The 27,874-nt window shown below is 38.1% G+C and overlaps 1 long non-coding RNA gene across 1 annotated transcript in view; it reads right to left on the bottom strand.

Annotated features, from left to right (window-relative positions):
- Positions 1-671: 671 nt before the first annotated feature.
- Positions 672-27,874, bottom strand: part of LOC126374544 (uncharacterized) — a 186,086-nt gene continuing 158,883 nt past the window's right edge. Inside the window, exon 3 of the long non-coding RNA XR_007567464.1 lies at positions 672-689. This is a non-coding gene — a long non-coding RNA (uncharacterized LOC126374544). The remainder of the gene's footprint in view (positions 690-27,874) is intronic.

The following is a 27,874-nucleotide window of genomic DNA, read 5'->3' as shown; positions in this document are numbered from 1 at the left end:
TGCAAATTAAGCCCTTTCATTTGATACCAAACACACTACCACTAGGTTCTTTTTTATTATACTATTATTTTATATACAGCGCCATCTGATTTTTTATGTGGAACGTAAGTGGAATCCTCATCGAGATCTAAACATTAGCCACGCGGAACTTCGCCTGAATAAATAATGATTATAATACAGAAATTGGGTAGGTACAACAAAAAATAAATTCTCCAAATACAAAAAGAGAATACTAAAATTATTTTCTTAGATATCATATTAATATGTAATTTAGAATAAGCAATAACATGTTAAGATAATTGAAGATAAAATATTTGGGCAGAGTATTTCAATACATTCCATTGCAAAGTTTGAGGTTATCAAAATAATCTTAAATAAGCCGAGATCCAATTCCGAATCAATATTTTTTCGTCTATCGTCTGTGTATCTGAATTCCAATGTAGAAACAATTTTCGAGTCAAAAGTAGAACACCTTTTATTCAACTTACCCGACTGCGGTGAAACAAAAAGGGGGGTTTTATTCAAGAGGTAGGTACATGATTGCATAAACTTATCCAACGGCCTCCGTGGTCCAGTGGTTGAGCGTTGGGCTCACGATCCGGAGGTCCCGGGTTCGAATCCTGGTGGGGACATAACACAAAAATCACTTTGTGATCCCTAGTTTGGTTAAGACATTACAGGCTGATCACCTGATTGTCCAAAAAGTAAGATGATCCGTGCTTCGGAAGGCACGTTAAGCCGTTGGTCCCGGTTACTACATACTGATGTGCGTAAGTAGTCGTTACATGAGCGATGTCATGGGCTTTCGGCGGCTCAATAGTAACCCTGACACCAGGGTTGGTGAGGTTGGTACTCCACCTCAGAACCCACACGATAGAAGAAGACTTATACATACTTCATAAACTCACGCCAGTAATACCTAATGGTGTGGGCAAAGCCACAAGTAATCAGACAACTTACAGGCACAATGATACCCTTTGGCGGCTCAATTAAACCAGGGTTGATGAGGCTGATAGTCCACCTCACAACCCACACGACATGAAGACTATGGATACGTTGTCTTATCTGCCTAAAGGTGAGGCATAAAGCTTTTTTGACATAACTTTTTTACGTCACTGGACACAATCCGACTGTCGGATTGTACGACATGCCTGGGACAAGCAGCTGATCGTCTTCTATGTTTTTTTATTAGCTCTCAATCCAGCATATAAGCTTATAACTACTATTGATTTAGAGAAAAAGTTATAGATTTTCAGAACAATTTTATGACCTTATATTTTGCAGTCGGTTAAAAAAGAAGAAAGTCAAACGCTATCTATAATCAGATGAAATATAATAATAATATTGAAATTAGAAACCGTGCGACCAACTTATACAAAGCCGGTTACAATATAGCACCTTGGGGAAGCCGCGAGTTAGACCAAAATGGTATAATTCCATGAAGAATGTTCCACAAAATTACACTTGATTTCCACATAACAAACCAATGATATGGAACCATTTAAGGCGTTTGATTCCATAGTGCAGAGCCGTGCCTAGTAATTTTGTTCTGGCTGTATGGGCACTTTAATTTGATCTGCAGGTTTGAATTTATAGGTGGAGGAAGCATATGTGAAAGGTGTTCGTGTTTTACGAGTAAACACCAAATGGAGCTGTTTTATGAAGGTTTTCTATTGAAACTCACGACGCTGTTGATAGCCATAACAGTATTAGATGTTTATGAAGGTGGTAGGAAGCAGTTTGCATGGGGTTGACGACGTCAAGTACCTACATCATCATCACCAGCCCATTAACGTCCCCACTGCTAGAGCACGGGCCTTCCCTATGGATGGATAGGGAGATCGGGCCTTAAAACACCACGCGGTCCCAGTGCGGATTGGTGGTTATTAACGACTGCTAATGCAGCCGGGACCAACGGCTTAACGTGCCTTCCGAAGCACGGAGGAGCTCGAGATGAAAACTGTTTTTTTTGTGGTCACCCATCCTATGACCGGCCTTTGCGAAAGTTGCTTAACTTCAACAATCGCAGACCGAGCGCGTTTACCGCTGCGCCACCGAGCTCCTCCCTTTACACACACAATCCTGCTGTAATATTGTAAGTTTGTGTCAAACGAAATTACCTAACTATTTATCCAGAAATATAAAGATAAGTTGTTAGTGAAAAATAGCCGAATACATGATTGCAGTAGGTAAGCTTAAAGGTTGGCGAGTATGTTATGTAGGTAACACGAAATAGAAGAGGTTGGAAGGGCCAAGTGAGCGCGAAACGCGCGCCATACAAATATGAGCAAATAGTTTTTACTTCAACTTTGCACTCCAGTCTTACGCAAACTTTCCGACGCACTGAGCTCCACAGTAGTATATTAAAAGGTCGTCTTGTACATTATAACCTGCAGGGCAAATAATGCAAGGAGATCCCTCCTAATCACAGACTAAAAACCTTAGTATGATCGGGTATTTATCAAAAAAATACTTCTTTATGCAGTGTCTTACAAAAAATAATGATAAAATTGCAGCCTATCATATAAAAAATTGGTATAATACCGGTAAAGTGGCTATAGAATTTGAGAAGCAGTAGAGCTCTACTGCTTTGCCATTATGATAGCTATCGTAATATTCAGTTTGCAGGAGTAGTAGTAAAAGAGAGTGGGGTTGAATCGGTTGTCATACAAAATGCGCGTTAGGGCTTTTCCAGCCTCTTTCTACTATTCCGTGGTATGTAATACACATAGGATATTACAGGCTGATCACCTGATTGTCCGAAAGTAAGATGATCCCTGCTTCGGATGGCACGATAGCCGTTGGTCCCGGTCACTATTTACTGATGTAAGTGAATAATCGTTACATGAGCCATGTCAGGGGCCTTTGGCGGCTCAATCATAACCCTGACACCAGGTTTGATGAGGCTGGTATTCCACCTCACGACCCACACTATAAGAAGGGAATTCATATGGTAGAGTATCACCATAACGGAATAGGTTAGTAACATAAGCCTCAAATGTTCAATATACAGGTGTTAGTGACATAACGAATACAATTTACCATGGCAAAAGTGTAAAATTGAAGATAATATTAAAAAAAAAAAACACAAAATAAGTCATGACTTGTGACGAAAAATCCACTTGATATCAACTCGGAATTATGGTCTGAATCACCCCTCAAAGTTTTCGTTACGATGACACTAACACCTATATCAATAAATCTCCATCGCACGTTTGGACAATGCCCTCAATGCCAATGCAAGCCAATGCTGCCCATTGTCCACTGACAGATGCCTTTACGTATCTATTTGCCTTGATACCGACACAAAGCCTAAGAGGATTCCACGCTGATCCCAAGTTACATTGTATAAGGACAATACTTCGTCTTTCAGTCAAGCTACAAAGCTAAATTGCTTGTATGGTAGCATCATCGTTCGACGTTTGCGTCGATTTCAGATACAGCTTCGAACATAATTCCTGTCTATTATACATACAGGGTGTAAGTGCTACTCTCAGACGACGCCCTGAGCCGAGGTTCGGCCCAACTGGGCACCCTCAAGCCTGTTGTCTTAAATTTTCTACCGGGTAAGAGCCCTCAGCGCTTCCCATTTGTCCGGCCAAATAGTTAATGCCATCTGCGGCAAATCTACAATAAGTCACGTCAAAAAAAAGGTGTAAGTGACATCGTAACGAATATTGAGGGGAATGATTCAGACCATGATTCTGAGTTAATATCAAGTGGATTTTTCCATCGCAAAGATCATGTTTGTGTTTTTAAAATTATTTAAATTCTATACTTTTGCGATGGAAAATTCCACTTGATATTAACTCAGAATCATGGTCTGAATCATTTTATTATTAGCTATTATTTGAATTAATATTTTATTATTAGCTACTTTCTCGCTTAAAAGAGACGCACAATAAATTTAAAAATAAATAAATAAATTCTAATTTATTTGCAAGTATTTGTTGATAAGTTGTACTTATAGTTTGTACCTGCAATCTTTCAATTTAAATTTTTACATTGTTCCGCCATTTGCCAAGTACCTAATTACGAGTCTTTTTGTAAATACTTATTTATTTTTATTTTGGTGCAATAAAGTATTTGTATTATTTAATAATTTATTTTTTATTTTAATAATATTATTTTTAATTATATTATAATTTAATATACTTTATTGAACCAAAATAAAAATACACAACCGTTTACGCTGCCGGAGAGGCCTTATATCAAATGAAGAAGTAAATGCTGAATTTCACTAGCAACCTTTGATGTCGTACTTCGCACAAAGCTTTCACTAGTTCCGTAGTGCACAGTGGTTCGGCTTTATTTCACTTGACTTAACCTTTTTGACTGGTCTGAGCATTACCGACCCACTGGGCTGCATCTGTTTGTGAACAAGACTGTGTTATTCAGGTCAAAAGTCATAACTACATAATTGTAAGAGTGTATTTTTCAACTTTAAGGAAGGTAAAGATGTGTTTTTGGAAGTAAACCTAACCTGTGATAGGGCTGGTTGGAGGTCAGACAAGCAGTGGCTTCTGTAAAAAAAGCGGACCTGTAAAATTTTCTGGTTAGGTTAGCAGGCCCTGTGAAAAACGGGATAATGGTAGAGAGATAGAAGGAAGGTGTAAAGAACAATAATATGAAGAAAACGTTCATCGGCTTTAAATTTTTTTTGTCGTTAAATCTGACCATTGAAGGCGTTTGCTAAACTTGTGCGTGTCTAGCGTAGGTCGGACCAACTGATGCCGGATAAATTTACATACTAGTTCATCATTCAGTATACTTAAATATAAGCATTAAGCAAATTTAATATCGATCGCCATCGACTCGCAAGGAAGAAGAAGCATTAACAACGAATAGTACCTACTACTCGAGAGCCTTCAGCGCTCTCCATTTGTCCGGCCAAGTAGTTAATGCCATCTGTGCTAATCTACAATAAGTCTCGTCAAAAAAAAGTACCTACTACGTAACTCTCTGCCCCGCTCCAATTTATATCGGGCGCCAACCTCACCCCCTCTGGGTGTTACTTTAGTCTAAAAAAGGCCGTAAGCCGCTAAAGGGTAAAGGGTAGAGCGCGCGAACATTGTCTCGCTCGCACTTATGCGTTTGGCTGCCCACGGAAAGAATGAAATAATTATGTATGGAGTATCCAGGGTATGCTATAAGTTTATCTGCGCGTGCGGTGCCGTGGAAGGCCTTCGATTGTGCTCTAATGAGCAATAAGTGCTTTAAGAACAATTAAAGAAACAAAATAATTAAAAAGAAACATATCAAAGATATTGGATTAAAACGGTTTATCTCGTGACTATTACCAATTTGTTTCCAAAACTTCAAAAGCAATTTACCTGACATTTTAAAAAAGTTCAAAAACAGTTTTTGCCATTCCTTATTAGGAGTTAAGGTGAAATTGCTCGACCAATAACTTAGCTTGTTTATCACGTCACCCCATTTTATCGGGCGCTGATTGGCCGATACGAAATAATACCGTTTGAATTGGCCAATTGGGCGATAGCAGAAAGTACGCGGAACCTATAAACATCATTATTTGCTGCATTATAGTCATTAACTGTAAAGTTTTAACTATCAATAAATTTCCAGTCCGTTATAATTATATCTGACCTTACAGTGAACACAACTTTCTTTTTGATGAGATAAGGACAGCAGATGTTGGTTGTCACGCAACGAATTAAAAAAACTATACTATAGGCATTCAATTGACCCTATTATTTGCGGATTAGTGACATGTGCATATAGGCTTATTAAAGGACTAAAGTTAAAGTTGAGAAGCTGTTAAATTGTGCTAATTTTATACTGTTAATATGTTAAGCTATGTCTGACGCAGGATTAGATAAATTGTTTATTGTAGACATTAAACAGGATGAAAATACCTTATCATATATTATGAAAGCACCTGAGTCTTAACATACTTAACAACTATTATTACACAAAAACTAAGCTTATTATTTAAATGGTGTAACATAACTTATAAAACTTTAAAAAATAAACCAGACTATGAAGAATTGCAAACGCGGTATATAAAGCGAAAGTTGATGGTAGGGTTGCCAGAGGAAGACCGAGAAGGACTTACGATGACCAAATTGAAGATGTCCTTAGAAAAGGTTTAATACAATCTACTCTGAACCGGCGTGCGTGTATGAAGCGATTGATGAATGTGGAGGAAGCAAGATTTTTTTTTTTTTTGACGTGACTTGTTGTAGATTTGCCGCAGATGGCATTAACTACTTGGCCGGACAAATGGGGAGCGCTGAAGGCTCTCACCCGGAGGAAGCAAGAGAAGTGTGTCAGGATCGAAGCAAATGGAATTCTATAGTCTCTGCTTACCCCGGTGGGAAATAGGCGTGAGTTTATGTATGTATGTATGTATGTAAAACCTGACTACGGAAAAATCGCGCTCTAAAAAAGTATGAAACAAGAAAATATTTATCTGAAATTCTTAGAAATAGTGATGTTTAGAAAATAGCTGTGGTCGTATCGTATGCTGTGGTGACTAAACTCTTAGGACAAAATAAATAGGCTTACGACCACGGATATTTCCTAAACATCGCCGAGTTTCTAAAGATTTTTGTTTTTATAGCGTCCCATGCTTAGGAATATCGACGCCGGCGCTATCTATCTAGAATATTGAGTACTTACACAAATGACGATACATAGAAGAATTTCGCATGGACAGGACCAGAACCAGGTTTTCGACCACGGCTATCTCCTCAACTTCACTATTACAGACTGAATCAGAATACAGAAGAATTTCAGAGAACTATTTATTTTTCTTGTTTGATACTTTTTAGAGTGTGATTCTTCCGTAGTCGGGTTTTAGATTTTAAACTTGTTTTTTTATAATTATTATTGAGACATCTCACGACCCCGCCGGCGTGGTCGACGATTATTATCATCATTATCAATCCTGTTGAGGTATTCGGCCACGTCCCCGTTGATTTCCCTCAATTAGCGCTTATCGCTATCGACCCACTAGGGTCGGTTAATTCTTTCAAATATTTTTCCTCTCAGACGACGCCCTGAGCAATTGAGGGATCTTATTTAATAATAACACTTTTTCTTTCCGCTTCTTTGTATGACGGTAATACCGTATTTTCTGCCCCATTTTTTTTTAAAGGAAACAATTGCCGTGTAGGTGCAGTGTAGCATAAACATAACTAATTTTATCCTTAGCGTTTGCAATTAAAAAAAACTCACGCATTTACAAATTATCTATATTTTACACTGTTACTAAGCACAGTTACTATCATTGCGTGTATATTTTATGCATAGCTCGTCAAGTTGTCAGTTTGATGCAGCAGATACGACTAGTGGATAGTCCAGGTGTCCAAACGAGGCACAATAAGGCTAGTAACTCGCCCATTATAAACGCTCCTTCAATTTATGTAATTGGTCAAGCCGTTAAGGGGAGTCCCCATGTTGGTGTAAATTATTGGTTTGGTGCTGTATTTAGCTGGTTCGTACTGGGTAAACTTGTGGGGAAGTTAGTATGGCCAGTGGGCTAAAGATCTTGGGCTTTTGTCATAAAACCAATCCTCAAAATAAAATGATCTAATTACAAAAGTACATAATGCATGTAGCTATTGCAAGTATTCCTCTCTATACTGCTATCATATCATAATATTCAATCTCTTTTACATCCAAAAGTTGCCTGGAAGAGGTTGCTACTTAACAATAAGACCACCTGGGGGTTAAAATAGCCACATAGAAGCAATTCATCTAAGAAAGCCATATTGAAATTTGACATTTGCGCATATAAAAGTAAGTGCGCAATGCAAACAAATGTCAATAACTACTGGACAAACAAGAGGGTTCCAGTGACACCTATTACTATTATTATTAAATTCTGACAGGTAGTTAAGAAGTTAGGCCGGAACAGACGCGCATACAAAACACATAAGCCTCCTTTTTGATTCGCCGCAGTCGGGTAAAAATTGAGTGACAGTCCCTACTCTAAATTACTACAGATTATAAGTTTTTTTCTTTTTTACATACTTTTTAAAATAATAATATTTTTCTTTTTACGACAATAGAATTGCGAAAGCGGTATATAAAGCGAAAGTTATGGTAGGGCTGGCAGAGAAAGACCTAGGAGGACTTACATTGTCCAAATTAGAGATGTCCTTAGAAAAGGTTTAGTGCGATCTTCTCTGAATGTGTGCGTGTATGAAGCGATCGATGAATATGGAGGAAGCAAGAGAAGTGTGTCAGGATCAAAACAAATGGAATTCCATAGTCTCTGCTTACCCCGGTGGGAAATCTGCGGGAGTTTATGTATGTGTGTTCTTTTTTTAAATACTTTCAAGATAAAAGTCTATCCCTTAACGGACTGTTGAAGACGGTAGAATGATGGTTATCATTTAAAGAGCATTAATTACTCGGCAAATAGACGTTCCGGAATAGAATGGGTATTGGTAGGTTGGCAATTATTTAGATTGACCCTCTGTGCCTTTGATTGTCAAATTAGCTTTGAACGGGCCTTAAACGTACATAATATACAGGGTGTTAGTGACATCGTAACGAATACTAATGGGGATTATTCAGACCATGAGTCTGGGTCAATATCAAGTGGAATTTTCTGTCGCAAAATTCATGTCTTTCTTTTTAATTTTTTCAATTCTATACTTTTGCGATAGAAAATTCCACTTGATATTAACTCAAAATAATCAGCTGAATCATCCCACTCAGTATTCGTTACGATGTCACTTACACCTCGAACAAGTTCATACGGTAGCCATACAAGTAGGTATTGGTGTTAGTGACACCGTAACGAATACTGAGGGGGATGATTCAGACCATGATTCTGAGTTAATATCAAGTGGAATTTCCGGACGGAAAAGTCATGAAAATTTTAGTGTTTTTTTTAATTATTTTCCGTTCCACACTTTTGAGACGGAAAATTCCACTTGATATGAATTCAGAATTATTGTCTGAATTATCCCTCAAAGTTTTCGTTACGACGTCACTAACACCATATATGTTACTGTCAAAGCGCGAGCTACGGTAATACTCTGAATTTACCAAATTATATTTATTGGTTCTTCAATAACCGTTTACGGCCTCCGTGGTCTAGTGGTTGAGCGTTGCTCATGATCCAGAGGTCCCGGATTTGAATCACAAAAATCACTTTGTGATCGTTTATTATAAAATGATTAAGTATATTAACAGTAAGTTTTCGTTCCACTTTTTGAGCGCTGATCTACGGTAGTTGTATATCAATGCTTACGTCACCCACTTAACTCCAAACACGACCTTAAATACCTCCCAAACCCCACAAAACTTCAAAAATACCAAGAAACGACCGTAATAACTCTCAAATACCTATTAGAAAAACTAGATCTGAAAGGGTGGAATTCACTCACGGCACCATTATTATGCGACATAAAAGACAATCACCAACATTTGGGACTAACTTGAATCCACAACTGGTTTTCGAAATTCTTTCCCACTTTTAACCAACTTAATGTTACCGTCGATAAATTTATTTCACCTTCGCAAAAGTATGGGGTGTGAAGTTTTGTGACTGCAAATGTAATTTTGTGTTTGCTACTAGCTTGCTCAAAAAAGGGGTGGTCAACTTTTTACACGAGTGGTTTTAAAATAATGTCAGTTTGGTCCAATCTTCAAATGAATTAATGCTCAAATGCCTACATTATCGAAGTATTGTGATAACGTTTGTATTGTCCTGTTGCTATGATAATGTAAATAAGGGAAGTTTTTAATTATTCCCTTTGTAAAATAGCTAAAAAAACTGTTAGGGGAGTTTGAAAATATAAGTTTACACTTGATATAACAATAAACGGCTTATTTTATTTGGCTCCTACTAAGGTTACTGTAGTCTATGGGGACTTAAAAAGTGTTTCTTTTTTTTACACAAGGTAGGCAATTTTTTGCCCATAAATTCAATTAATGGTAAGTAACGATTTGGCCGAGAATGGAACATGAAACAATTGAATATAACAAAACAAACATACGTTCCATATTTGAAATTTTCGGTTGAATATTCCGTTTTGGTGTCATAATATATATTTTATTTGTATATTTTAATTGTTTTTTTTTTATTATCAGCCAAAACAGTTAGTTTAAATGGCATTAATTCATAATTCTGCTTTCCTTTTGTTCCAACTACAAATGTACTTTGCGCAAATAGGGCATCACTTAGTGATTGATTCAAATCAATGAACTGAATTTTGAACTGATGTAATTACTTCAACCCCCATCACTACAACTGTCAAGGACGCCATGTTTGTTTACTAGAAGATTCAAATTTAATAAAATTGTATCAGAATCATGTACGGTCACGAGCATTAATATGTATACACTTTGGTACCATATCACATTAACTTTTTTGACAAATTAAACTATAAGTCTCACTAAATGTCAAATATGTTAGTGCGACAGAGTCCTAAAGTGGGTACATTATATTGCTCATGACTGTACACACCATCTAATTTTATTTTAAATTATACCTGTCATTTTCTTGTTCGCCGAAAAGGAAAGGGACGGGTAATCGACATGGATAAAATTTATGGAACACACGTCAATTTTAGACATAAATTTAAAAAGCCCTCTCAATATTGTATACTGGCCAATAATCCGATAGAATTAAGTTAGCAGCACATGTCTGAGATACCTACTTTATTCGCCCGTGTTATTCATTCATTTTAAAATTAACAGTCGTCCGACCCTTTCCTTTTTGGAGGATAAGAAAATGACGGATATAACTTAAAATAAAATTAGAGGTGTCTGCAGAAATCGGTGCCAATGTAGGTATGAGAAGATACGTCAAATGAATGCATATAAATAATTATTTAAGTATAACAACCTTTAGTTAGGAACCTAAGTATAATCTGCTTATGTATGTATCTACGTGTATTCAGTAGATCTCTCCACGGTTGCACAGAGCACCGTAAAACGTCCAAGTTTCGTTCGCAGTTGACCTACTGTTTCCCTTTTCATATTGTGTCGGCGGTCACATATTTTATTTAAATTTCTGACGAACGCCGCTTTGCTGGTCGGTCTGACTATGTAGCGCAGATGCGACTAATTGAACTAGGATTGGAGTTTTGTACCTAACGTTCAAACGAGATAATATTCGAAAAAAATGGTAGTATGCTTAAACTTATATATGAATAATAAATAAAAATTGTGACGGATTGCAGTCAGTCACTGGATGTAAAATTGGCATCCAAATCTAACCTAACCTAAGTTTGGCTATTGAAGCATGCCATCAAAAACTTCTTCAGAATTATGTTGACAGCACACGTCAAACGGTTTGCATACCAGGGAGATACCTTTTTGATTCGCCCGCGTTATTCATTCATTTACTCATTCTTCCTAAAATTAATAGTTATCAATCATTCGTCCCTTTCCTTTTCGGCGGATAAGAAAATGACAGGTATAACTTAAAGTAAAATTAGGAAGTGTCTGCAGGAATAGGGGGTAATGTCTAGCTGCTTTTCTGTTTTTCTTTTTTTGTTATTTATGGTTTGATGGCGGTTGATTTAAAGCAGAGTTTAGTTACTGATACTGAGGATTGGGTTTTCTTTATAATAATAAAGGAATATTATCATAAATTCATATTTTATAGTACACTTTTCTCCGTGCATCATAACCTTTAACCTACCTCATCGTCGTCAACTTACGTCGTAGGTACAAAACTCGAGTCACATCTGCGTATGTTTCTTTTACTCTCTATCTACCCCCTTAGTCGTAAATATCCTTGCGATTTGCATAAGAAACGGTGGCAGTCACACACTTTGCTACTGAATATATTAGCTGCTTTGACTTTTTATACTGATCTCCGAGTTTTAGGGCAACTTTACGGAGGCCATTTAAATTAATGCTTTATTAGGGGCACCCCGTGGCTTATTGGGGTATGCGACACAATGCAATGTATACTTTGTGAAACTGTGAAAAAAAATGTGATATTAGTAATACCTGTTGAGTTAAGTATTCGTCCACTGGTCTCCAGTTATATGGGACTTATGTACCTGCTTATATAGTGACGTACAATTAGTCATAATTATATTTATTTGAGAAATTTGATGTTAGGTCATTTAGGTACCTATCTAACACACACACACACATGTCGAACGACCGAAAGATCTCCGTGGTCAAGTGATTGAGCGTTGGGCTCACGATCCGGAGGTCCCAGGTTCGATTCCCGGTGGGGACATATCACAAAAATTACTTTGTGGTCCCTAGTTTGGTTAGGACATAACTGGCTGATCACCAGATTGATCGAAAGTAAGATGATCCGTGCTTCGGAAGGCACGTTAAGCTGTTGGTCTTGGTTACTACTTACTGATGTAAACAAGTAGTCGTTACATGAGCTATGTCAGGGGCCTTTGGCGGCTCAATAGTAACCCTGACACCAGGGGTGATGCGGTTGGTACTCCACAACCCACACGATAGAGGGTACTATTCAGAGATGAAGGACAGTAGTCCTAGTATGGCTTTGAAATAGACTGCTCTGGGCACTATCCCACTCGCGTCAGACAGTACTGTGGGGTGGAAGGCAAGAAGGAAACCACTACCCTATTTTTTCCCTAAAAAGTAGCATGGAGAATGCCACACCGACAAGAGCGTGGCTCTTAAATTAGTGAGGATACTATTAGTAGGAGGTACCCTATAATCTATACATATTTTTTAACTACTTAAAGCGTATTTTTTACATACCCTTAGCCAATTATGGGGTAATGGTGTGACATAGCGACTAGTGTTGAAACCCTTTCAAATCGTTTTAAAAGTTTGAAAGGGTCAGAGTTTTACGCGCCGGTTCAATTAACACAAGTTCTATTATTTAGTATGAATGGGGGTAATTATTGATGCTTCTCCAGGCTTAGTTTTTTTGGTAGGGTATTTTTTATATTTGAATGGAGTTAGAAAGTTGTTTGAATTTCTCACGATGGTTTTTCGAATTTGGAATTGAATTTTAAAGGCTTCGGCTCGCCAAAATCAGGAGCTGGTCAAAAGCAACGCGGGGCAGTTTCATCCGCGTTACGCGCGAGGTGTCATATTTAATTCCCGTGAAATATTCTTACACAGCGTTGTATTAATATTTGTCTTTGACAACATATAAATATTTATTTTATGCACTTAATCTATGTTTATCGTATGACATACGTTGTACTACGCTGTCGCTCCGCTGCACTTGCGCTGTACTGCTACTGATTTTAGTGTGACGAAGTCTTAACAATTTATTGCATGGTAACCCGTGACCACAAACTTACGACAAAGTTCAGAGTCAAAGGTACGCTTAAAAGACCTTACCAAAGTAACAAAATAACAGTCTAATAAGTATAAAATGATCATAACTATTTTAAACAATAATTTCATAACCATCATCCCCTAGTATTATTCCGTTTTTCACAGGGTCCACTAACCTAACCAGAAGATTTGACAGGTCCGATTTTCTACAGAAGCAGTCGCTTCAAAGCAATTATGTTTAGTGAATACTTATAAACTAAACTAAGTATGTATAGGTATTCCATACAAGTCCAATACAAAACCACAAAAAAAATATACAAAAAGAAACAGGCAACGTTCTTGTCGTCTATTGAATTCAAATTCTCGTTGAAACCTGTCAAAATTCCGTTGTGAACATGCGAAAGGTGTCGAGTCGTCAGGTCGTGACGTATCGTCACCTCGAGCCAAATACTCGACTCAGATTTTTAATTTAGATAAAAAGCAGATGGTACTATTTAGTACGGAGAACGGAGATGCTCTGCAAGAAGGGGAAAGGACTGACGCAAGCGCACTGCTTACTATCGAGGTAACAAGAGCATTTGGTGATGGAAATTTTCGTGATGTTACAGTTTTTTTTTTTTAAATAATATAGGGGACTAGCAGACGCATCTATGATAAGCATGTGTCATGACCACGCATATTTTAAAAAAAGTTTCATTATTTGCAAGTAAGTAGATATCTCAATATCTGACATGAATAGTACTTAGTTAAAGTTAAAACGATGGAATTTATATGGACTATTAATTTCGTCCAAGCCAATGAGCCTTGAATTTAATAGCATTTTAATTATTTAAAATATTATTAAATAGAGTTTTTCAAGAATTGATAGATCCGATTTTTTACAGAAGTGCCTGCCTAGAAAGGTCTTCTGACCTTTCAATCAGGAGGCGGTAGTCGCTTCCTATCCGGAGGGTTAACTAACCAAAATATAGTTTTGGTCATATTATACTAATTTTCATATAATAATTGGATAGTTTCCCAGATCAAAGATAAATTATGAAATTCTGATTACTTAATAAAGACAGATCTACAGGTGACATTTTTTTTATTATTTAACTTATTTATGAATAAATTTATAACATGACATAACATAAAGAGCCTATATACGTCCCACTGCTGGGCACAGGCCTTCCCTCAATCAACCGGAGGGGGTATGGAGCATACTCCACCACGCTGCTCCAATGCGGGTTGGAATAAATTTATAATAAAGAAAAATGTTGAGGAGCTCGGTGGCGCAGCGGTAAACGCGCTCGGTCTGCGTTTGTTGAAGTTAAGCAACTTTTGCAAAGGACGGTCATAGAATGGGTGACCACAAAAAAAAAGTTTTCATGTCGAGCTCCTCCGTGCTTCGGAAGGCACGTTTAGACGTTGGCTGGTCCCGGCTGCATTAGCAGTCGTTAATAACCATCAATCCGCACTGGGCCCGCGTGATGGTTTAAGGCCCGATCTCCCTATCCATCCATAGGGAAGGCCCGTGCCCCAGCAGTGGGGACGTTAATGGGCTGATGATAATAAAGAAAAATGTAATAATAAGTGCGATATTTTGTCACTTTTTTGTATGAAGTTATAGGTTGCTTTTTCACACAAATTCTATAGTAATTTTCGTGTTTTGACGTTCATTAAAAAAAATAACTGATTTGACTAGTTGAAAACCCTATTATACCTCTTTATTATAGACTATTTAATAAGTACATTTTTACGCTTTAGTAAAAGCAAAGTGAAAAATTCGCCCTAATAAAATACGAATAAAATACTAACTCCTAGGTACTTACATAATGTCCTTCCATATTTCTTGTCCTCTGATCTCAGGGTGCTCTGCTGACTGCTGGTGCAATTTCAACGGATTTTAGATGCAATTATACGGTTTATCAATCTTTTACATAATTTTGAGGTTATATTACTTTGTAAAGATACGCGCGCAACGGCGGCGGTGCTTTTTTTTGTTTTTTTTTTTTAATATTTGCCCATTCGGGCAGGCAAAGGGAATTTAGCCCATACAGCCTAGTCTTTGGTGATCAATACTTTTGAAGACATTTTTTGGGTGCTTCTTTGGAGAAGCACTCAAAAAATGTCGCTTTTTTTTTGTTTTGGTTTTCCCCGAAGGGTAAGGCAAAGGGAACTATGCCCATACAGCCATGTCTTACGTATTTTTTTCTTGATGATTAATGAAATGATGAAAGGTGATGATGATGAAACCTAAGCCCCCACCCTCGGAGTAGACTACTCCGAACCCCAAACGAATTAACTCAAAAGTCCGCATAAACTTTCGAGTTATGAAGCGGCTTCCTGCCACGAAGCGAAAAAAGGCAGATACACTTTGTTCATTAAATACTCCGATATAATAACTCTAATGTCTTCCGACTAACTTAATGCGATCATTAACCACAAAACACCACTTCGTATTAATTATTTAGATTATTCAATGAAGAAAGCAACTGTCCCTTTCCCGTTTCCCGCCAAAAAACCCGGCGGCGCGGTGCGTCATCTCAGGAAACTTTTTATTTTTTAAAGGCGGCAGACGAAGTTTTTGGCGGGAAAGTATTAAGGAGTTTAAGACTGGAACTCGCAGTTTATTTTTTAACATCGAGCTATGTTTTTTTGTTGAAAAGCTAAACATTACCCGTAAGTATATGAAACATAATTTGATATGCAATAAACGTCACTAACAATTATTCATTTTCAATCTATAAAGTTATCGTCACACATAACAGCCCATATGCGTCCCACTGCGCACAGGCCTGCCCTCAATCAACCAAAATGCGTATAGAATTTTCTAAACCACTCCACTCTGCTCCACTCAATTAGATTTTAACCCAATTCATTTACAGAGAAATAAATAAATAAAATTGCAGAAAATAAAAAAGGGAAGGGAGAAATAAGCATTTACAAGGTAAGTGTGTAAGTGTGTGATTTTTTTAAAGAACGTCTAGGGCCCTGTGCCGAGGTTTTTCTTGCAGCTTCCTTTCCCCGGCTATAAAGGCGGATGAGACGTTCGTTATGTAAAAAAACGATTCAAAATGTAACTATGTTACCTACTGAATAAAGTTATTTTTGAATTTGAATTTGTGAAAATCTTTACTTACCTTCAGGTGAGATAGCGATCAAACGCAATTCTAATTTCAATAAAAAAGCGTTCAAAGTGCTTCAGGTCTTAGTTGAATAAAAAGTCTATGTACCAAGATTTGCAACACGCATAAAAATGTATAAACAAGTTTATGAGAACATTGTGTCCGCTGATGATAATTTACAAAGAGCTTTTAGTGCTCGGTTGAATTTATATCTTAGAGTTACGAGGTTACGAGCTGGAGCGATGTTTCGCGTGATTGCTTGTACTTAGGTCCTTTTATTGAGCTAGATGGATTTGTGGTCCTTAAACCTCAAAGAGTCTGGTAATTTACATAAACAATTAAAATTTGATTTGCAATGAATATTAGTGATTTTCATATATCAAAAGATTTTGGCAATAAACAGTCTCAGAAAAAAACAGTCTCGGCAAAAAACAGTCTCATACATATTATGTATATATGATGATGTATGCAGCACCAAGAGTGACAACGACAACTCACTCGAACGTAACGAGACGTGAGCTTATGTTATGATGTAATTTTTTAATGCTTTCAGTTAAGCATTATTAGGCTGACAAAATCTGACACGCCATCGAAACGATAGAAAGAAGTCGTACTTACACGTTATTTGTCCAAATAATAACCTCTTTCATATGCAACGTACATAATATTTCCTAAGTCGTAAAGAAAGTCCGTAGTTATATTAAAAGTATGGACCTCGTATTTTCTATATGTTTACGAGTTACTGTATATCTTTGTAAGTTACAGATGTATATTTCACTATTTAGAATGCCTTTTGAATATTGAAGAGGCGAACAATGGGAGTGAAAAATGTCGGAGTCGTATGTTAGGTGAAATTGTGATAGCGGTTAAAATTGCATATAGATTTGTGTACAGGTGTTGCGCGTCTACTGTTAGGTAGTGAGCCCTCAGTCCTCCTCATTTCTTCGGCCAAGTAGTTAGTGCCGTCTGCGGCAAAACTAGGGAACGCCATTTAAAAAAAATGGGCAGAACCTTAAGAGAGAATTTCTGTAAAAGAAAACAGGAGTACGGCTTTGAGGTAGACTACTCTGGGAGCCATCCCAGTCGCGTCAGAGTACTGCGGGGCGGAAGGCAAGAGGGAAACCACTGCCCTATTTTTCCCTAAAAAGTAGCATGGAGAATACTACACCGACAAGAACGTGGCTCTTAAATTAGTCCTGATGGAGGAGTATATCTGTTGTCATGGTCAATATCTGATGAGCTATTTTTTTTAATTTATTATTAAACAAACATTATACAAAAACACATAAACAAACAAGTGTAACAAAACCCAGAAAGGTTTGTTCATACACCTAACCTTTGTGGTGTGGTAGCTAGACACTTTGACTATCAAAACAGTGGACCTAGGTACACCTCCCCGTTGAGTCGGTTTATGAAATCAACATAAGCTCGCTATATCCCAATTGGGGTAGACACAGGTAGATCTATAACTACATTATGAACTAAATACCCACGACTTATCGAGCTTTCTGTTAGACCAATGACGACACAATCTCTTGTTTTAAATACTAAATTGACTTTTGTCTTGTATTTCAGAGCCTATTAATACCAGTGGGAGAATGTTTATAGGTTGTTTATGTTTGCAAATGTCTGCTAAGTCACAATATCAGCTGTTACCTACAAGTTCGTTTAAAAATAAACAACGATTCACACTATCATGTCATATTCAAATTAACCCTCAAGTATCCCTCTAGGCTAAGGGACAAAAAATATTACACTTAGAGCTATTTTCTAGCGTTTTTTAGGAACTTAACTCTAAGTATCGATACTTAGATGCCAGGTGTCTTGCACATGGACTTTCCATCTAATTACTGTGAAAAAATAAACTCGTTTATAGAACTTATCATAGGCCAATCAAAACCAGTCCTTAGCATAGAAAGCAGATAACCAGGCTACTCGGTTTAATAAGTAGTTGGTTTTAGCTGCTATAGTGGTGAATGTTTTTAAGTAAATATCCGATAGAAATATTGTCTAAACAAACAAGAAAAAAAAAATATTTACCAAATAATAGGTAATAGGTAGGTAGGTAGGTGGGTCATAGGATGGGTGACCACAAAAAAAGTTTTCATCTCGAGCTCCTCCGTGCTTCGGAAGGCACGTTAAGCCGTTGGTCCCGGCTGCATTAGCAGTCGTTAATAACCATCAATCCGCACTGGGCCCGCGTGATGGTTTAAGGCCCGATCTCCCTATCCATCCATAGGGAAGGCCCGTGCCCCAGCAGTGGGGACGTTAATGGGCTGATGACAATGACCAAATAATAGCGGGCCCTGCACTAGGGTTTCCCCTGTATCGCAGTAGCCCTATGGTATAACAATTTTTGCGTAAAGATTAAAAATACGAAGACCGGTGGAGACTCAGGTACCTAATACATTAAATTAAAAAATAATAGGAACATAATGATACATTTTAAATTTAAAGAGATCAGGAATTAAACATGAAAGTATCTTAAACTCTAGGAATCTTTAGAATCTTACAATTATAGAGATCAGAAATAAAATTAAAAATAAAAACAAAAAGTGTGTAAGGATCGAAGTAAAATGGAATTCCATAATCTCTGCTCTTCATTTATTTTCTTCTGCTTACCCCGGTAGGAAATAGGCGTGAATGTATGTATGTGCTTATTTGACTACTGGACTGAGAGTTAAAAAAGCTGATATAGGATTTACAGCCACAAGTTTTGCACAAACACCCACCGAGTGAGCCGTGGCTGCCCAGTTGGAAGAAAGCTTGACTCGCATTATAAGCTCACAGGTTCGAATCCCAGCACAAGCCTGAATCAAGGTTAGTTTCTCAATCAATCAAGATTATCATGTGCTCAGAGGTAAAGAAAAACATCGTGAGGAAACCCAGATTCCCAAATGCATTTCGAAGGTATGTGAACTAACCTGTATTGGGCTGGTTTTCCCTTCGCGGGTTGAAAGGTCAGACGGGCCTCTATAAAAAACTGGACCTGTCAAATCTTCAGATTAGCTAAGAAAACCCCGTGAATAATAACGCTTGGGATGACAGATGATAGTGATCCGAAACTTACTTATTTGGCGACCAAATGACTAATTTGTGAATCGAATCGAAATAGTATCCGAAAACATATTCGAAAACCTTCAAGTCTCTAGTCTACTAAGTATATCAAAACTATTTTAAATAGATCCATCGTTGACTGAAAATATCAGATAGGAGGCTCAAATTACAGGTGTTCCTCAAACTACGTTAGATAATACTAGACCAGTGGTTCTCAACAAGTGGTAGGTACGTGGCTAGGAACGCGTACGCCTAGGGGTATACAATACATGTATTAGGTACGGGAGGCTTATTATGATATTTTATATTATGATTTATCTCTTTTTATCTCTTCTTTTATATCCTTATTTCTTGTCTTTTAATAATAATAATAACACAAATGTGTAATAATAATTATGTTTTATATTTTCTTTTAATTTTTGTTTTTCTTCATTTTCATTTTATTTTCTTTTATTTTTAACAGCCTCTGTGGTCTAGTGGTTAAAGCGCTAGGCTCACGATCTGGAGGTCCGGGTTCGATTCCCGATGGGGACATTGACGAAATCACTTTGTGAGACTGTCCTTTGTTTGGTAAGGACTTTACAGGCTTAAAACACCTGATTGCCAGAAAAATAAGTTGATTTCGTGCTTCGGAGGGCACGTTAAGCCGTTGGTCGCGGCTACTAGCCGTAAAAATACCTCCTGTACTCGCATATGCTCAATACCCCCTCCGGTTGATTGAGGGGAGGCCTGTGCCCAGCAATGGGATGTATATAGGCCATTTATATTATGTTGTGTGTTTATTTTCTTTTGCATATAATAAATATGAAACGTTTATACCTCTATATGTATATGTTAAGTAGGTTCTAGATTTGTTTATATTATAATTATGTTTTATGTAGACGGTTTTGTGTCTATTTACCCTATTATATTATGTACTTATACCTGTATTGCACCATCCCCGACTCCAGTATTTAGCAAGTTCTATTACCCTAAGTTTATTACGCGATGGATGTACGGTTACGAACATTAATATGTATACACTTTGGTACCATGTCACATTAACTTTTTTTGACAAATTGAACTGTAAGTCTCACTAAATGTCAAATATGTTAGTGTGACAGAGACCTAAAGTGGGTACATTAGGTACATTATATTGCTCATGACTGTACCTCTGACCACCCAAATTGAAAATACCGCCAATTCTTTTTTATTAATATGTGTAACAGTTTGGGAACCACAGATTTAGACTAGACAGATGCCCGTTAGATATGTAAACATCTAGTTTTTACGACTAGGTAAGGTGTTAGACATACGAACGAAGTGAAGTGTACTTTTTTTAATAAGTATCTAAGTAAGTATTTTGCATAGTAATTATTGCTTTGACATGATCTTTTCATGGTTTAGTACTCAGGCTTTTATTTAATTACAAGGAGGTTATGTCAAAACATGTTTTACCTCGCCACATGAGTTAATGGAGTATTTTTTTTTTTATTATCGGCTTTCCGCACGCGGCTTAGGGCCTCGGCGCACTAGGCAGCCAAAATATTTGCGCAGCTAGTTATACCAGCCAATCGATGGTTAGTCTAGATACTATCGTGAAGCGATATGGACGTGGAAGAACTTATAATTAAAAAATACGTGCACACGCTCCACGCAGCCAGCCCGCTGTCGTGCAAGCAGGGGCGTTGCCGCTGTCGCAGCCGGGTATTCGTGGCTGTCTAGTGCGCGGGCTCCCTTACAACATCATATATGGGCTACTTAGTGCGCGGGGGCCTTAGTGCCAGCGCTCAGGCCGGGTTTCCACTGACGCGAAGATGTGCGGAGAAGAGCGGAGATGTGCGGATTTGACCAATCACAGCGTCCGAGAGAGCGAAAAATGAAGACGCTCTGTCACTCTCTCCCTTACGGTGATTTGTCGATTCCTCCACATCTCCGCTCATCTTCGCACAGCTCTGCGTCAATGAAAATGCAGCCTAACAGGCTACCAAGATTACCAACAACAGCCACCGGTAATCAGCGACAAGCAGCGATTTTTCGTGCGTTTTGTTGAAACTCGCTACACGTGTGCCCTCTCTAATCCATTTGCTACAGGTGATACTAAATCGTTTCACAGAAAAAGCCATAGCAGCCCCGTGGTTTCTTCGCAATGAATATCTGCACATTGACCTAGGAGCGCCGTTGCCCAAATGGCTCAAATTAGCTTCAAAAAGTTTTTCCAATTCTGCTCCGCACCGGCTTCCGAATACATCCCACTTATGGACGGTTCTGAAAGTATTAGCGCCGAAGGGCGTAATATATTCTTTGAAATATAATCCTCTCAAACGCACCCTTAGCCCTGTTGTCTTAAATTTTGTACCGGGTGAGAGCCCTCAGGGCTCAGGGTAAATCTACAAATTCTCGTCTAAAAAAGAAGCTGCATGCGTGATGTTATCACTATCGACCCACTAGGGTCAGTTAATTCTTTAAAATATAACCTCAGACAAGATTCGCGAATTCAGAAAATCGGGTACTTCTACCAATAGCCATATAATGAAGTTTATCCATGTAGATGCGTATAGCTGTGTGTATTCGTCGAATCGAAGCTCATAGATAAAGTTCGCGCCGCGCGGTAAAGACCTGCTCTTTTTCCATAACTTTCAAATAAAATAACCTAACGCTAAAAGTCATACAAAATGAAGACATATTAACTTATAAATTACAATTTTCTTTCAATGAATATTTCATAACTCCCTCCCTTAGACACTGACATGTCAATATCAATTGATTAATTACGTATCGACAAAGGGTAGTCCCCTTAATAAAATAATATTCTATATTATGCAAAAAACCAGTAATGGATTCATTCAATCGAACTAATGTACCAATGGATAGGAACGTGATTTATTACTCGTCGAATAAGAAAAATGACTATAAAATACAATGGTTTGTTTACGTGTAACGGAACGACAACGACATAATCAACTTAGCGATATGAGCATGCGCTTCTTTTGTAAGCAAACTTGTTTTTGTGACAACTAAATGTTAAATTAATACGCGTTTTTAAAATTGACTTTTATTTTTGACGTTTTTTTGGCCGAGTGGAGTTAACTACTCGGCCGGAAGAATATTGACTAGGTACTTCGCAGTATGTTTAGAGCCGTGATAGTCCAATTGGTAGAACGCTTGTCTCACTTTGAGGTCGCAGGTTCGAATCCAGCACAGGCAGGAATGATTGTCGAATTTGTTTTCGAATTCATGTTTGGATCATAAATGATTATCACGTGCTCAACGGTGAAGTAAAACATCGTGAGGAAACCCACTTTCCCGAGAAATGCATTTACGGAGATATATGGCCTAACCTGTATTGCGGGCTGGTTTTCCATTCGCGGGTTGGAAGATCAGACAGGCATTTTGGTAAAAAAACGGAACCTGTCAAATCTTAAGCGCACCCTGTGAAAAACGAGATAATGCTAGGAAGTTGATGATGACTTCGCAGTGTGTTACACTGCGAAGTACACTACATACATACATAAACTCACGCCTATTTCCCACCGGGGTAAGCAAATACTATAGCTATCTTGCTTCCTCCACATTCATCAATCGCTTCATACACGCACGCCGGTTCAGAGTAGATCGGTAAGTAAACTTAACACGAGATATCTTGATTCTCTCTCTCTCTCTCTCTCTATTTAAGAGCTGCGCTCTTGTCGGTGGAGTAATCGCCATTCCTCTCTTCTTCGCGCCAAAACCTTCACCTCCCGATACGACACGACTTGCACCTTCTCTTTTATTTGTTTCATAAATGTTATCCTAGGTCTACCCTTTCCTCTCTTCCCTTAATTTTTTCCTTCTATATGATATCTTGGTTATAGACCACAAATTACATTATTCTTTCACGTCTCTACAGTATATTGTAAATAAGCTTCCTAAGAAAAAATGAGAGCTCTTTAGCAGATTATCGTGTAACGTGGCTTCTCGACTGATTTGGATTTATGCGTGCGCGGGTAATGAACTATCCATAATGTATTCGTTTCATTCCACCAGCGAAGAGCGATTTTATTTCGCTTCAACAAAGTTTTTGGGTTCCCTTCGTAAAGTTGCAAAACCCGGTGCATCTTCGTTACTTCGCGATAAAAAAATAAATATTACCAGAACCATGCCTATCGGCAAAACTACTGAAACATACATAAATTAATACTCATGCCTTAATAGGGGATATAGTGGCATTATAGAAATAATTATAATGAACCATGGTATTTAGTGAGTAAACCCTACAGTGAATGGTATAACAAAATGTATAACAACGGGATTTGTGTTGTTAAAAAGGCCACATAAAAGCAATTTATCTAAAAAAACAATTTTGCTTTTTGACATTTGCGTACCCTCTGGCTCAGGCCAGGGACATCCTCAGGGATGTCCAGATGGACGCGAACAGTGGCTCAGGGCGACGCATAAAAAGTTTATATTTGAAAGAATTAAAATACCTGATAAGTAGCTGAACGCGTTCTATGTTATGATTGACTTTCAGACCAGAAAAGAGGCAAAAAAGAATTTAATATGCCTCACAAAAATATAAAGATAATGACGATAGATTCACACACCCCACTCGCGTCACACAGAGTACTGCGGGGCGGAAGGCAAGAGGGAAACCACGGCCCTATTTCTCCCTAAAAAGTAGCATGGAGTATGTTACACCGACAAGAGCGTGGCTCTTAAATTTAGTGATAATGGATGATAGATGATAGTATATTTACTTTAAGTATATAGAAAATAAATAATAATAAATAAAGTTATAATAAAAAAATATACCATTTTAATTTAAAATAATGGAGTGATTGTGCAGAACCCTCATGTAGCAATACAAAAAGTCCTTGACATTTTATCAAATACTAACTTCTTCAACTCGGTAATTAGCTAGAATCTGGTCGAGACATTTGGCAAATGAATTTTTAACGGCAGTTCGCAGAAGCAAAACTGTGGAATAAGATGGATTTTCTACTAAAATACTGGATATTTCAAACAAACTCTAAATTGTAAAATAGTAAGTATATTAAACAACTAATATTATTTACCACGGCCTCTGTGGTCCAGTGGTCGAGCGTTGGGCTCACGATCCGGAGGTCCTGCGTTCGATTCCCGGTGGGGACATAATCACAAAAATTACTTTGTGGTCCTTAGGTTGGTAAGGACATTACAGGCTGATCACCTGATTGTCCGAAAGTAAGACGATCCGTGCTTCGGAAGGCACGTTAAGCCGTTGGTCCCGGTTACTACTTCCTGATGTAAGTACGTAGTCGTTATATGAGTCATGTCAGGGGCCTTTGGTTGCTCAATAGTAACCCTGACACCAGGGTTGATGAGGTTGGAAATCCATCTTACAACCCACACAATAGAAGAAGAAGTAAGTATATTATTTAAAAGTAATTTGCTTATGAAAAAACCGTGACGGGTTTATTCAGAGAATGAGTGACTTACATCGTAGTGGGTTCGAATCTCGGCGCGAAACCTAAATCACTAGATTCGATTTTATGAGTTTGAATTCATGTTCAGATCGTTGATAATTGATATCACACGGTTTCCAGGATTCGTGCCCGGCTAATGGCAATAGGGTCGCCCCCTATTACGGTCACGTGTACTCAAATTCAAATTCAAAAATATCTTTATTCAGTAGGTAACATAGTTACACTTTGAATCGTCAATTTTTACATAACGAACGTCTCATCCGCCTAAAACTACTGCAGCTTCTCACAACCTGTATAGCCGGGGAAAAGAAGCTGCAAGAAAAACCTCGGCACAGGGAACAGGGAGTACTAATATGTATACACTTTGAAACCAAGTCACATTACCTTTTTTGGCAAATTGAACCGTAAGTGCGTTGCTTCTATGCTGTTCTGGGAGCATATAAAAAACATAGAACACGTTCAGCTGCTTGTCTTCCCGGGCATGTCGTAAAAACCGACAGAGGGATTGTGTCCTCTAACATGATGGACTAATGTTATGGGCGATAGGCTGATCCCTTATCACCATAAGGTTCATCATATCCATCTTTGGACTTCGTATCAACAGTGGCTGCAAGTTGTCTTTGATTACTTGTGGCTCTGCCCACCCCATTAGGGATTACGGGCGTGAGTTTATGTATGTATGTATGTATGTATGAACCGTAAGTTTCATTACATGTCAAATATGATAGTGCGACAGGGTTCTAAAGTGGGTACATGATATTGCTCATGACTGTACATGGGGCATAAACATAGGTGGCGAAGAGTGTATGTTAGTACTATACACTTCTGCTTACCCCTTTTGTTATAATTCTGGCGGAAAATAATTATTTTTTTTCTATTTAAAATCTTCATTAATTTTAATCGCCAAAAATGTAATAATAAGTCCGACATTTTATTTTTTATCTATGACGTGTGACGTCTAAAAAGTGTGTTCTTTATACAAATTTCGGAGTAATTTCGTGATTTGTTTTTTTTTTAAGTAACTAATTTGAATAGTTGGAAACAAGTCTAATGTTTTTATTTTTAATTTTATTTAATAAAGAGGGTTTTGTCGAACATTGACTACGCCACCCCCCTCGGACTAACCTAGATTATCGCCTACGTAAACACAATTTTACATACATAAACTGCCTATATACGTCCCAATGCTGGGCACAGGCCTCCCCTCAATCAACCGGAGGGGGTATGGAGCATACTCCACCACGCTGCTCCACTGCGGATTGGTGGAAGTGTTTTACGGCTAATAGCCGGGACCAACGGCGTAACGTGCCCTTCGAAGCACGGAATCATCTTACTTTTTCGGACAATCAGGTAATTCAAGCCTGAAAAGTCCTTACCAAACAAAGGACAGTCTCACAAAGTGATATCGAAAATGTCCCCATCGGGAATCGAACCCGGACCTCCAGATCGTGAGCCTAACGCTCTAACCACTAGACCACGGAGGCTGTTACATATTTAAGTCTAATGTTGATTAGACAAACAGCCTATCCTGATAGTTCTTAAGAGGAGTAATGAATTATAACAATTAAATATATAGTAGGTTGAGGTAATAAAGTGATTTCTCTAAAGCAGGTCTCTGAGCAGCGCGCAACGTATGACTAGCATGATGAATGTCGCGGTGGATAGAGTTACGAGAAACACGGGCTTCCGACCCACTGCTACTGCGGACTTGAGACATTAAAATATAAGGTTAAGGTTTAAGCTACTTTATTTCTCAAAAGTATACATTTGATTCGCTTACTGAGAAACAATCACTTCATAGTTATAAACAACATTGGAGATGGACTATGATAGATAGGTACTACGTGGAGCTCGGTGACGCAGCGGTAACCGCGCTCGGTCTGCGATTGTTGAAGTTAAACAACTATCGCAAAGGCCGGTCATAGGATGACCACAAAAAAAAGTTTTCATCTCGAGCTCCTCCGTGCTTCGGAAATCACGTTAAGCCGTTGGTCCCGGCTGTATTAGCAGTCGTTAATAACCATCAATCCGCACTGGGCTCGCGTGATGATTTAAGGCCCGATCTCCCTATCCATCCATAGGGAAGGCCCGTGCCCCAGCAGTGGGGACGTTAATGTGCTGATGATGATGAATAAATTCAATGTAGAATCTGCGCTGGCACTAGCCGGCTGCGGCTGGCTTACTTTTGTATTATGCGCAAGTGTTGCAAGTACGCAAGAATGCAACATTATTTGCTGCAAATTGCGCCTTTTTTACTGTGAAATTAGTAAAATATTTGTAGAAAGGGTACAATAACACTAATATTTTCCTAACTCCACAGTGATAAGACACCGCATCCCATTAATCCATCACATAGTATCAGGGACACAATCTGTTTAGATTAATTCTAGTTCTGCGCAGATTTATTTTTATAAGCGAATCATAAAACTTTCAGGTACTATCATACATTTTGAGCTTTCAGATAAGTTTATGACCAAAACATTGAGTCCTGTCTAACTTGATAAACTACACAAGAACTCATTATTATAACTGCGGAATAGAAGAGGACAGAAGGGCTTATCGGCGTCCGAAGGGCGTAAAGTACTTTGTGATCCCTACTTTGTTTAGGATATTTACAGTCTGATCACCTGATTGTCCTAAAATAAGATGATCCGTGCTTCGGAAGGCACGTTAAGCCGTTGGTCTCAGTTACTACTTACTGATGTAAGTATGTAGCCGTTACATGGGCCATGTCAGGTGCCTTTGGCGGGTCAATAATATCCCTGACAGGGTTGATGAGGTTGGTAATTCACCTTACAACCCACACGTTAGAAGAAGAAAGTACAATGTACCGTTGCAACCAAACAGAAGTCAGTACACATAGAGATTGACCGTAAAATTTTACAATATCAATTTTGGCTTAAACCAGTACAAGCCAGTTATTTGAATGCAATTGTTATGTAAATTTTCGTTTATTTCACGCCTTACTAATAGCACTTCTGTACTTTTAAGGGTTATCACACACGTTGCGATTGACACCGTTTCTGCCCAAGTCCAAGTAGTGAACTCCGGCTAATAGTTAATGCCAGCCAA

Source organism: Pectinophora gossypiella, chromosome 17 (genome assembly GCF_024362695.1).
Source record: "Pectinophora gossypiella chromosome 17, ilPecGoss1.1, whole genome shotgun sequence".
In the NCBI taxonomy this organism is placed as follows: domain Eukaryota; kingdom Metazoa; phylum Arthropoda; class Insecta; order Lepidoptera; family Gelechiidae; genus Pectinophora; species Pectinophora gossypiella.
The sequence above is the reverse complement of the archived record's forward strand: the minus strand, read 5'-3'. Positions and strand labels throughout refer to the sequence as shown.